The sequence below is a fragment of the Marmota monax genome, unplaced genomic scaffold, assembly GCF_021218885.2.
Source record: "Marmota monax isolate L192 unplaced genomic scaffold, Marmota_monax_Labrador192_F-V1.1 WCK01_AAM20220418_F8-fsc00045, whole genome shotgun sequence".
NCBI classification, from domain to species: domain Eukaryota; kingdom Metazoa; phylum Chordata; class Mammalia; order Rodentia; family Sciuridae; genus Marmota; species Marmota monax.
The window spans coordinates 2,641,224-2,654,811 of NW_026692132.1; the positions used below are offsets into that span (position 1 = coordinate 2,641,224).

Genomic DNA, 13,588 nt, shown 5'->3' on the forward strand with positions numbered 1-13,588 from the left:
CCATATGTATTATAGCATATATCATAAATTTTCCCTTTTTATTGCTTAATCCTATTATTATTTACTTCTAAATCATGAATATACAAGTTGATGGACATTTAGATTATTTTTATTTTGGGGCTATTATGAATAATACTGCTGTTATGATTAATATGTGCACATTTCTGTATATGGATTTGGATTTTAGACAAGAAATTTTAACAAGCAGGTGTGGTAATGCACACCTGTAGTCCCAGACACTTGGAAAGCTGAGGAAGGAGGATCACAAGTTCAAGGCCAGCCTTGGTAACTTAGTGAGACCCTGTCTCAAAATAAATTTTTTTTTCCCATTTGGTATAGGGTATTGAACTCAGGCACTCAACAATTGAGCCATATCCCCAGTCCTATTTTGTATTTTTAATTTAGAGACAAGGTCTCACTAAGTTGCTTAGTGCCATGTGTTGCTGAAACTGGCTTTGAACTTGCAATCCTCTTGTCTCAGCCTTCCCAGCTGCACCACTGAGCCCAGCCCAGCTTTCAAAATACAATTTTTAAAAAATAGCTGGGGATATAACTCAGTGGTAAAATGCACCTGGATTCGAGCCCTAGTACTGCCAAAAAAAAAAAAAAATTAACAAAGTGTGAGAGGGGACAGAGAAGTTGGTTTATGCAGGGAAATGATTTAATGAGTGGTATTGCTTTAACTTGGCAGCAAGGGATATGGCAGAGGGCATTTGGTGGGTGAGAGACAATGAAAGGTGTTGAGATGTGGGATGCTCAAAACAAATTGGGGTAGCAACAGAAGTGAGCTGGAAGAGTGATGCAGCAGTGATGGTGTGAAGGTCTGTACCTCACCCGTGTTCTTGCTGTCTGGCTTTTTTTTTTTTTTTTTTTTTTTGCTGTAGGACTTGAGATAGGTAAGAGCCTTTAGTTTTCAGTTGAGACCTGAGTTTGGAAAGATGGCTAGCTCTGAGGGAACAGCAACTCCCAGACAGTTCTCTGTTCTGGTGAACTGAGGTATGCCTTCAGAGGGGTTTTATTTCTCATAAATTGTACTCAGGGCATCATTTTCATGACCTATGCTAAAGTCATTGGCTTGCAACTTGAAGAGGCATGGTTCACATGGAGGTGAGCAGAGCACAGTGAAGACAGTGTGGGGTTTGAACCTGTGAATTTACTCCTGGCCACTTGCTTCTAGTACCTCTCTCTGATTCCCAAATTTCCTCATCAGTTTAACAGAATTAACAATATTTTATCTACTTTATGGGGTTGTTGTAAGGATTAAATGAGCGAGGAAAAATGAAAGTGCTTTTAAATTCTAAAGTATTATTGAAATGTCAGATCTTTCAATTAATTAGCAAGCTGCCTAGGGTTCCAAAATTATGCTGATTTTCTTTAAATTTCTCTTCCTCAGCTTTTCCTGCTATTTATTCGTCTAACTACAGAAACAGCAGGATCCTACAGTCCCCTGCCACAGCAATTTTTATTGCCAGCACCATGACATCTCATGTTGCTGACTTTGGACCAATTAAGTTAGATGGTACTGTCAGAATCTGTAAGCCTCAGAGCTGTCACACTGAGGTTATGTGTGCAGTGCTTTGGGGTACATGATCCCAAAATGCCTCAAACCTATTCACTAGGACTGTTAACATTTTCTCTGTCTTCTAGAAATGATGGCTTTGTACTTGAGCAATTTACATAACAAGGAGAAATAATGGTACCTTCCAGATGAAATGGTCACTCATGTTTTAGACTTTAGATCAGATGGGGCAATAGACCTGCCTATTCTCTAGCTCTTTCTTTGGAACGGGCAAGGTTTTAGTAAGCTTGTGCATATAGTCACCTGGTTTCTTCAGAAATGTAAGTAGATTGATTTCTCAAATGTTTAAGTCCCTAAAATCTTAATCTGCTTTCTTTATGTTCGTTTCTTTGAGATAATTTATTCTATCTTCCATTGTTCATCTGTCTTTCTATTCATCATCCATCCAGTCAGCATATGTTTATAGTATACTGGCAGGTTCTATGATGGATCACAGGTAGACGGTAATGATCAGTATACACCAAGTTCCTGTCCTCTTGAATCCTACAATATAATGAAAAGGCTGGCATTAGATAGATAGTTATACAAATCAACATGGAATTATCAAATGTGTTAAGTGCTTAAAGGACATGTATTGGGTGCTGTGGGAAGAGTGAGCAACAGGGAGGTGCCAGAGTCTCTTGTTAAGTTCTTAAGCCAGCTGGTTAAGCAGGTTTGGAAATCAGAAAGTCTTCATTGAGTATCTATTATGTGTGTCTTGCCATAGAGCTAGATTAAACCTAGGGGTGCTAAACCACTGAGCTACAAACCAGCCCCTTTAATTTTTTTATTTGAGACAGGGTATTGCTAAGTTGCTTAGGGCCTTACTAAATTGCTGAGGCTGGCTTTGAACTTGTGATCCTCCTGCTTCAGCCTCCTGAATCCCTGGGATTATAGGCATGTGCCATCACACCTGGCAGAGCTAGATTCATAAAAATATGTAAAAGAGGTAATTACAGACACACTTTGCTCTTGAATAGCACTCAATGTGGGAATACTTACACATATGAAAGCAATTTGGGGCTGGAGATGTGGCTCAAGCGGTAGCTTGATTGCCTGGCATTCGTGCGGCCCGGGTTCGATCCTCAGCACCACATGCAAAACAAAGATGTTGTGTCTGCCGAGAACTAAGAAATAAATATTAAAATTAAAAAAAAAAAATCTTTAAAAAAAAAAAAAAGAAAGCAATTTGAAAATAGTGCTCAAAGCCAGGTTCAATGGCATATACACTTATAATCCCAGCTACTCAGGAGACTGAGGCAGGAGAACTACAAGTTTGAGGGAAGTCTGGGCAACTTAGACCCTGTCTCAAAATTAAAGAAAAAAAGATATGGGGCTGTAGCTCTGGGTTCAGTCCCCACTACCAAAAAAAAAAAAAAAAAAAAGAGAGAGAGAGAGAAAGAAAGAAAGCAAAATAGTACTAAGGCCATAGAAATGCCAAATTATGTGCTAGAACTTCAAAGGAAGAAGATGCAAAGGAAGTTAGAGAACACCAAGAGGGCTTCCTGAAGGAGACGGTACTTGAGCTGAGACATAAAGGAAATGTAAGATAAGTGTTGGTGGTAAAGAGGTAAGACTCACTTATTTAATTCAAGGAGAGGAAATCATGAGTGTGGATGTAAAGAAGCCTCTTAGATGAGGGACCTGAGGATGAGTTTAATATACCTCTTTTACTGGTTTGAATTTGCTTTTGTGTAATCTGTAATATATCATTCAAATCAGAACTCTTTTGAAAATAAAAAAAAAAAAGCTCTGTCTTGGGCAGATAAATATAGATGATTTCTGCTTTAAAGTGACAAAAGAAAGAGGCTTGTCCTAAAAAGGGGCAAGAGAATGAAGCATAGAGATGTAGTTTCTTTGTGCATAGTCCATGCTTACTATATGGATTTGACCATAATTTATTTACTTGTTTTTTTCATTATTTTTTTTATTGGTTATAATTATACATAATAATGGAATTCATACCTGCACATGATATAATAATATAATTGGGCCCATATCATTCCCTAGTATTTCCCCCTTTCCTCTTTTTCCTCCTCCCTCCTCCTAGGTTTATTTGATTTTATTTGTTGACATCACTTATTGTTGGAGCCTAGATTGGGTCTCAGGTGTCTGAAAGGGAAGCAATCAGCATAGATAGAAAACAGTCCCAGCATACTTAAAAAAAAAAAAAAAAAAAAATCCTACTCTCAAGTGTGTGTTATTGAAGATTTCTTGCCAGGGAGAAGCAACCTAAAGATTATTAGGGTAGTTTTATGATTGGGGCAGACTTAGGAATTCCAAAAATTAGTGAATATATGAAGAAGCTTATTTTTATGTTGTTGTTGTTGAAATTATTATAAGATAAGGCGGCGTTTGCTGGTGAACTCATGGAGAGTAAAGTTAAAGGTAAAGTAAAGCTACAGGGTATCTGCCCATTTGGGAGAATGACAGCTCAGCTTCTCCTCCACTTCTTTTCCTAATTGGCTTTTTTGCTTTATCGGAGGCTTAGGAGGGACACAAGACACTATTAGCTTGAAAGAAGATCTAGGAATAAGATCTCAAAAATTAGTTTCTAGTCTCCACTCACACATAGCTGATTCTAGAGCCATATTTTCCTCTCCTTGGGTTTGCTGTGTCTGTGTCTGGCTAATTTTATTAAGGATTATGAGATTCCTAGGATATGGGGTCTAAACTAATTGGTAGTATCACTTTTTATACCAGACATATTTGTCACTCTATGGCCATCTCATATTATATACTTTCTAAAATAAGAGGATTTTTGTCTTTCTTTGAACCATGATATAATTGCTACTTGTATGAAATAGCTTGACAAGTGGGCGGTTATAATGCCTACTCTGAGATTCCCCAGAGACAGTGAAGGGAGAAGATAGCAATAAATTACCAGCTTGGTGGTGGGTTCCTTTCTGAATGTGGTAAGAATGTTGGGCTGTGGGAGCCTGGTGGGAAGTGCCTCTCCAGGATGTTGGAGCTGGCCTCCTGAGCAGCAGGGTGTGTGTGTGTAGCTCTGGAAACAAGTTGAGAGGCCCTGCTAACTGCTTTGCACAGCCACTTCCCACTCACTGTTTCCTCCTTCATTATAGGTCCCTTTTGTCATGTTTGCTGTGTTTTCACCTGTGGTCTTGGGGTTGTGAGATTTTATACTTCCCTATTTTAGAGCATGTTACCCTTATCTAATTGAATTTTATGCTTGCCTGATTAGAGACTTTAGACAATTTGGGGGGACTTACACAGGGCAGGATTTCAAAGCCCTCCATATTTGTCATTATAGGTGAAGATCAGATGTAAGAAAGGAGAAGTCAGACCCCTCAGCTGATATGGTAGGAGAAGGGTCTCTTCTAGTGAAAGGACCTGCACCCCAGCAAGGTTGAGAGTGTGCTGATAACGTGCTGCTTATGTTCTTTCAGTGCCAAGCACAGAATTCACAGTGGCCACTGAACTTTAACTGCTCTGGAGAATTTTTACTAAGACCATGGCTCTAGTTTTAACCTCCAAGAAGAAGTAGAAGGCTTAAAGATCCCATGGAACCTGTGCCCTTCATTTTTGTCCTATTCCATAGGGTGGTCTGGTTAATGGAAGCCATTGTCGCTGCTAACCCCCCAGCTCTGGCTAAGCAGAATCATTTATTTCTGGAAGATAGTAAGACCACTGGAGTAATAGCAATAAGAGTAAATTATGTATGTATAATATGTCACAAATAAATTCTACTGTCATGTATAACTAAAAAGAACAAATTTAAAAAGTTTAAAAAAGAGTAAATTATGTTCTAGTTATTGCAGTATAACAATTATCTAAACTTATTGGTACAATACAATAGTTTATTATTGTTTTTTCTTTTGGTTTTGGGATTTGACTGGACTTATCTAGCCAGTTCCCACTCAGGGTCTCTTATGCATTGGCTAACAGATGATGGCCAGGTTTGGAGACATCTTAGAAACTTCCTTACCCATACTTCTGGCAGTTGATGCTGCCTCTTAGATAGATCTCAGCAGGGGTGTTGACCAGAACCCCTCATACATGAGGTTTCTCCATGTGATCTGGGCTTCATTACAGCATGGTATCTAATTTCCAAGGGGAAGCACTCAAGAGCTGTATACTTTTTATGACCTAGCTTTGGAAGTCACGCAACATCACTGCTGACTCATCCTATTGGTTGGAAGCTAGCCACAGGAATAGTTCGTGTTCAAGGGGAGAGAAATTGGAAGTCTCCTATTGCCGCAGTCCGGCTGCAGCAAAATAACCGGGGGGTGACGAGCAACTTGTGTACATTGATACAGCAGAAGTGGGAGCCGTTTATTGTAGGACAGGAGGGGTATATATACATTCCACACAGCTTATCTTAATTAACATAAACTAGATACAGCAGTCAACCAATAAGGAATCTCCACACTTAATGGCTCACTGGCGTTACTTCACAAACCACTCCCTCTGGCATTTTGCCAGGCGCCATCCTGACTTTTTTTTTTTTTTTTTTTTTAAACTTTAATGTTTATTTTTTAGTTTTCAGCAGACACAACATCTTCGTTTGTATGTGGTGCTGAGGATTGAACCCGGGCCGCACGCCTGCCAGGCGAGCGCGCTACCGCTTGAGCCACATCCCCAGCCCCCATCCTGACTTGTTTACAGACCCTAACATCCTATTTATGGGAGAAGTGTCAAAGAATTTATGGATATGTTTTAAAATCACCATAGTTTTTTAAATGCTGTTCTCCTTCCAAAATAAATAATTTTTCCTTTAAAGGTGATTTAAAAATAGGCATAAGGTGTACAAGATTGTCTGACAGGCTGTTTCCTTCTGCAACTTCTTACAACTCAGGTGGAAAGGGAGATGATACCCTGTGACATCTATGAATTTGGTTGTAGGCCAAGGTTTTTTTTTAATATTTATTTTTTAGGTGTAGATGGACACAACACAATGCCTTTATTTTTATGTGGTGCTGAGGATCAAACCCTGGTCCCTCCCATGCTAGGCAAGCGCTGTACTGCTGAGCCACAATCCCAGCCCATGTAGACCAAGTTTGACATACTTCCAATGGTGTTCCAATCCTTTAGGTAGCATTAATTCTCCTGAGAAATAATTTAAGTGAGCTTGTGTTTTCCTCACTGATGCCAAGAACACTGAGAAATAGTAAGAAAGAAGATACCAACATTTCTGTACTTTCGTACTTCTTTATCAGCTTATTATTCTCTTATGCTTACTGTTACATTGTCGTTTCTTGGCTTTTTCTCTTTTTTCTTCACCCCCAGATGCTTTCCTGAGACCCTTCATCTGGCAGTTTCCCCATGCTAGATTTGTCTTCAAGACACATTAGTGTTTTGCTCAGTATATTATTCAGTTGCTTAATCATTGAGATCTATTGACATTTTAGAAAGAATAAAAAGAATAAACATTGTTTTTATTCTCCTGAAGACTTAGTCTGCTTTCTAATTGTTGTGAAATTCATTCTTTAGAAAGAGGCCATCTGCAGGCCACCTGGGTTCCAAGTCCATGCTATAGAGACTCAAGTTTGAAGACAGTGTACATAGTGTACAGATTTTTAGGACTGCTACTGCTTTTAACTAGTAGGCTAAGTGTCTGGAAGCATTAAAATCTTTGTTCTATGTTCCTTGAGAACATAGATAATCAACATCTAATGGTAATTCTTTACAGCATGTTTTAGGGTCTCAGAAAATATTTAAATATGTATTGATTATTTATTGTAGTTTACATTCTTCTTTGGGGGGAGGGGATACCAAGGATTGAACCCAGGGTCACTCAACCACTGAGCCACATCCCCAGCCCTTTTTATGTTTTATTTTGAGACAGGGTCTTGCTAAGTTGCAAAGGGCTTCCCTAAATTGCCGAGGCTGGCTTTGAACTTAAGATCCTTCTGCCTCAGCCTCCAGAGCTACTGGGATTACAGGCATGCACCACTGCACCTGGTAGTTCACATTCTTAAAACTGCATTTATATTAGAATAAAAAGGAAAAAAATGTGAACCAAGGATTTCTTAAGAAGTGTCAGGTGTCCTTATTTAGTAAAATAAAGATCACTGAATTATTTTAAAGTATATCTATTGTTTATTTCTTCTCTGTGGAACTTTGGCCCCTGAGTCATTTACTTAATGTGACTTCCAGAGGTTCTTCTGTTTTTCATATAGAGGTAGCCCAAATGAGGGTCCAAAAAGAAGGGGCAGAGACCCTCTGAATGCTGTTGGGCATCTTCTTGACAGGAATGATGAATGGAGCATATGCCATCTATATCTTTCAGTAGCAATCACTGAGAAAAACACTGGAAAATAGCGTTTCCCCAGTGGTGAGACTGAGGTCAGAAAACGTCCAGTTGTCTAATAGCAATCCTTTTTCCATTTTCTACTTCTGAACACTGGCTCAAGGTGACGGGTCAAGAGGTTATGATGTTATGCCCAGTGTTGATCAGGGCCACAACTCAGCAGAGTGATTCACTCTGGATACCAGTGCTGCAGTGCCATGATCCCAATTTGTGCCTCAGCAACATTCCTACTCATTACACATATGGATCCTTGGAGGCTACTCCAAATAGTCAAAACTGAGAATATATTCTTTGAATAACAAGAGTTTTTTGTATATGCCTGCTGAAAATAAAGTCACATGGAAAATAAAGTCGCACTGGTCAAATTGGTAATGATGACTCAGCAAATTCTATGTAAACCCAAATCTGGAGAAGGTTACCTGACCAAAGGCAGTGATATTTTATTTGCTAACAGACTCTTCCCATATTTCACTTGCACTCTAATATCCCATGGGCTACCAAGCTCCCCCTCCACTCCACACATACTGCAGGCACCTGCTTTACTTTGCCCACCTAATGGTTATAGTACCAAGTTGTTTGGGAGGAAAATATAAATAATGTCATTGGTTTTGAAATTTCTTTTTCCTTGTGGAAGATGAATATTTCAAGAAAGGAGAGGGGAGTAAGCCAGATGTTCTAAGAGTCAGGGCATATTATGTTGTTCACAGAATAATACTGAGCACTTTCTTTGGCAGTAGATAGGTAAAGTTCTGTGCTCAGGGAACTGGAGTTCTAGTGGAGTAGAACATATAACATGTCACTCCCGTGTCTATTTTCTTTTGAGGAACAGGGTTAGAAGTCCCTCTGCTCTTATTGCCATTAGTGTTATGTCCCTCATCCCATTTTCTGTTAAAGACTATTAAGAACAATCATATTTTTGCTCCTCACCAACTTTTTTGAGCAATTCTTAAATTGCTCAATAAGAGATAATAGGTTGTCTACAGCTAAGTCTTGAAGGAATTCTGAGATTGTCTGAAGAAGTGAAAGTAGCTGTGAAAGGTCTCTCACTTTGCTAAGCACAAGAGAATAAAGAGAGAAAACCAACTTTAAAAAAATAAAAATAAAAAAGCCCCAGCCGGAAAGAGAACTAGCAATAGGCCTGTGTACATGTTTATTGGGGATATTGATGTTTTAATGAATGGATGGATAGGTAGATTTAGATTTTCTAAATGACAAATTGCCCCAGCATTTCCATTTGTGCTTGCTGAACTGGTGACATCAGGGACTGGCAGCCAATCTTCCATTGACGTCAGCAAGTGCAGATTTAAATCTCCACAGCAAAATTCTCCCCAGCTCTGATAAATAGGGCTAGTAATTGAATTAGAAACATTCCAAGCTGTCAGCTAATTATGCTGTTCAGGCGATTGCTTTGTCCAGATCTGTTTCATCCTTGTATCGCTTGAGTGACTTTCTCACTAGGAGGGGAAATATTTCAGTTTCCATAATAGAGGTACATATTTCATGTCTCTATGATTTATGCTGTGCTCCCTGGGGTCATTTAGCTTTTCCCTTTATTGCAGACATTGTTGTGTGAGTTTTGATAGGCATGAATTTTATTCTAGTTTGTGATTCAATCTAATCTTTGCTTCCGCGCGTGTAAATGTGTGCACATCCATAGTATTCTAATACTCAATTGCTTTCTTCTTTCACAAAGGCAAATAACCAATTTGATTACCTTTTTTTGGTACTAGGGATTGAACTCAGGGGTACTCAACCACTGAGCCACATACCCAGCCCTATTTTGTATTTTAGTTAGAGAAAAGATCTCACTGAGTTGCTTAGTGCCTTGTTTTTGCTGAGGCTAGCTTTGAATTTGCCATGCTCCTGCCTCAGCGCCGCTGGGATTACAGGCGTGCTCCAGCACAACACAATTTGATCATCTTTTTCCAACAATTATACAACAAATTCAAAATACTCCAGTCATGCTTAACATATTAAAGCTATTGATGGTAAAGAAATTAATCCAATAGAAAGTTTAGTTTGTTGGGGCTGGGGCTATAGCTCAGTGGTAGAGCGCCTGCCTCACGTGTGAGGCACTGAGTTCGATCCTCAGCACCACATAAAAATAAAGATATTGTGTCCAACTACAACTGAAAATAAAATTTTAAAAAAAGAAAGTTTAGTTTGTTAATTTAAAAAAGAAAGAAGGGCTGGGATTATGGCTCAGCGGTAGCGTACTTGCCTGGCGTGCGTGAGGCACTGGGTTCGAGTCTCAGTACCACATATAAATAAATAAAGGTCAATCAACAAATTAATAATAAAAAAAGAAAGAAAGAAGTTGAGATTAGCAGCTGTAATGTTAGAAACTGAACATAAGCCAACTTGTTTTTTGGTTTAAAAACAAACAAAAAATTTAACAGAATTTTCTCATCCCAGCTCAGAGATGAGAATGGTATACCTTGACTGGTTCCTTATTACTTCTAGAAGTCATTTAGTGGCTGTGCATGTTAAGATAGATGATGCTGTCAAGATCACACCCAGAGTTGGCAAGAGAGAAGGAGGCTCATTTTTTGAGTGAGGGTTTCCTAGTGCCATACTAGAAAATAGATTCTTCTTAGCATCTCCTTATATTTAATCCCCATCTTTTATACAGTTTCATGTTCAGACTTAACTAGAAATGCCTCCTTGTTTTACAAGCACATTATTTAGAACTAGGTACTGATTACATAATAGTTTTATTACTGAAGGAACATAGCAGAATTGGGTGTTTCTTGACTTTCTTGATGTATTGAATTGAAACCCATGTTTGTACTCAGTGAGATGGTTTTCCCAGACCACAGATTCTTGGATTTTGAATTCCTTATTGGCAATAAAAACCCTTTCTTGTTCATCATTGCATTTCTGGCACTTATTTAACTCATTCTTGCTGTAGTACTCAGTTACTTGGGGTTGAACTAAGTTGACCTAAATTAATACCTTGTTTGTGTAATATCCCTCCCTTGCTCTCTTCGTTCATCTGTTTGTTCATCCATCCATCCTTCCAACTTTTTTTTTTAACATTTATTAGTGCCAGACACATATTGGTAAGTAAAGCAAACATGGTCCCTGAAGTCTAGATGTGTGAGTGGAAGGAAAGACAAAAAACAAGTTAACCAACAAATAATTACAGATCGTGAAGAATTCAATGAAAGAATTTGCAAGGCACACTGAGACAGAATAAGTAAAAGTAGTGGAAACCTAGTATTTTATAGGATGGTTAGACATCCTCTCAAAGTAGGTAACTTTTAAGCTGAGACATGAAAAATGAGGTGGACTCAGACATTAGAAAAACAGATGGAAGGGTGTTCTAGTCTGAGGAAACAGCATATTCAAAGGCCCTAGGATGTGAAGGAATGTGGTGGATATTTATTTTAGGGAGGTACCAGGGATTGAACTCAGGAGCACTCAACCACTGAGCCATATCCCTAACCCTGTTTTGTATTTTATTAGTGACAGGGTCTCACTGAGTTGCTTAGCGCCTCTAGTTTACCTGCTGGCATTGAACTCTTGATCCTCCTGCCTCAACCCCCTGAGCCACTGGGATTACAAGCGTGCACCACTGTGCCTGGCTATTTATTTATTTTTGTTGTTGTTTTGTGGTACTGGGGATTGAACCCAGGGTATTCTTCCTAAACTATATCCCCAGCCCTTTATTATTTTTTATTTTGACATGGAGTCTTTCTTAGGTTGGCCTTGAATTTATAATTCTCCTGCCTTAGCCTCCTGGGGCTCTGGGGTTGCAGGTGTATGCTAGTATGCCCAGCAGGTACTTGTGTTTTTTGAGAATTGAAAGGAGGTTGGTGAGGTAGGAGCATAGAGGGGAAAGAGGAAAATGACTAGGTGGGGTGGGACCAGTAAGCCATAAGGAGCTACATCCCCTATGGCATTGTAGTCCATGAGAAAGAATTTGGAATTTATTTAGTTTGTCTCTAGTTACTGTTGAGTGGACAGAGCATTTAACCTCAGATCCCCATGAATTTGGTTATGATTGGAGAAGTTGCTTTTTTCACTTTGTACCTTGGAATGTTGAGTGGATAAAGTTAAATGATGTAGGTTATATGCTTTTTTGCAGCCTTCACAGTTCGATCACAATATTATCATTTTGAATTTGTGTATCAGTGATTTAGTATTTAGAATATGCTAAATTATAGTTACATGTCGTCTGTATTCTTTTTCTTCCAAGTAGATTGTTAGCCCTTAGAGAATAGACTTTTAGATCTACCTGGCCAGTATACAAAACCTTACACATAGTAGGCACATAGGTTTTCTTAGGTTTTTTTTTTTCTAAAGAATTTGAGGTTAACTTTTTTGAAATTTTTTTCTACTAATTGTACAATAATAAGTATATATATATTTGTACCCAGGGACACTTTATCATGAAGCTCTATCCACAGCTCTTTTTATTTTTTGAGACAGAGTCTCACACAGCTAACAAGGCTGGCCTCGAACTTCAGATCCCTCTGCCTCAGTCTCCCAAGTTGCTGGGATTACAGTGTGCATTACCATGCCTGTTTGTTACCTATTCTTATATATGTTTGAATTTTTCTGTTACAAATGGAAAACCAAGTTATTTGTGAAACAAGAAAATAAATAAATGAGATGGGGGGCTGGGGTTGTGGCTCAGAGGTAGAGCACTTGTCTAGCATGGGTGAGGCCCTGGGTTCGATTCTCAGCACCATATAGAATAAAAAATAAAAGGTTCACTGACAGATTTTAAAAAAAATACTTGAAAAAAATTAAAAAAATAAATGAGATGGTATAAAGTAAAAACTAAAACTACTATATCATAGGGAGTGCATAATTTTTAAAAAATATTTTGTTTTAGTTGTAGTTGGACACAATACCTTTATTTTTTATTTTTATGTGATGCTAAGGATCAAATCCAGTGCCCCACATGTGCTAAGTGAGCGCTCTACTGCTGAGCCATAACCCCAGCCTCGATAATTTTTGTTTTAATTGATATTGCTAGAATTGCCTTTTTAAGTGGCTGTGTGGATTTACATTTTCACTGGTAATGTCTGTTTCCTAATTCTTCACCAGTATTTGATATTGATCAGATTTTTTAACTTTTGCAAGCCTGATTATTGAACATTATATCTAGGTTTGCATTTCTGTGACTACTAGGAAGATGCAGCATCATTTTAGGTATTTATTGGTCATTTGCATTTATCTTCTATTTATATCCCTTATCATTTTCCCCGAGTTTCTTGTCTTCTTATTTATTGCGGGAACGTTTTATATGTTGTAGATATTAATCCTCCATTCTATGTACTGCAAATATTTTCCCTAATCTCTGCTTTTATCTTTTTTCAGTTGAACATTTGTACTAAAAAATAATGCATAGGAGTTTTTCTTCCATTTTAGCCCAGTCAGCATTTTTGATGATGGTATGTCCTATGTGCAGCCCAAGATAGTTTTCCAAAATATCTTTGGAACTCCCTGGCACAGTCTGTCAGCATATCAGGAAAATAGTCATCACCATCTACTGTCTCAGTCCAGTGGACTGTTTTTATACTTTTAAGCTATTTTATATGTAACTTACAAAAGTAAGAATAAAAGGATAACAATTTTTTTTCATTTGAAAATGTAATAATAACTTAAATATAACAACTTTTTCCATATTCTTGTAATTGTAAACACACATATACCACTGAAATGAACATTGTCCCTGAATGTAACTAACTACTCATTAGCTGTCATATTTTCTTTGTTTTTTGGAAGATTCTTAAAAAGAATAAAAT

At 38.2% G+C, this 13,588-nt stretch overlaps 1 protein-coding gene across 9 annotated transcripts in view; it reads left to right on the top strand.

The window, feature by feature from the left end:
- Alg9 (ALG9 alpha-1,2-mannosyltransferase) overlaps positions 1–13,588 on the top strand; it is a 97,951-nt gene that overhangs the window by 65,593 nt on the left and 18,770 nt on the right. The gene's annotated exons all lie outside the window — the stretch shown is intronic.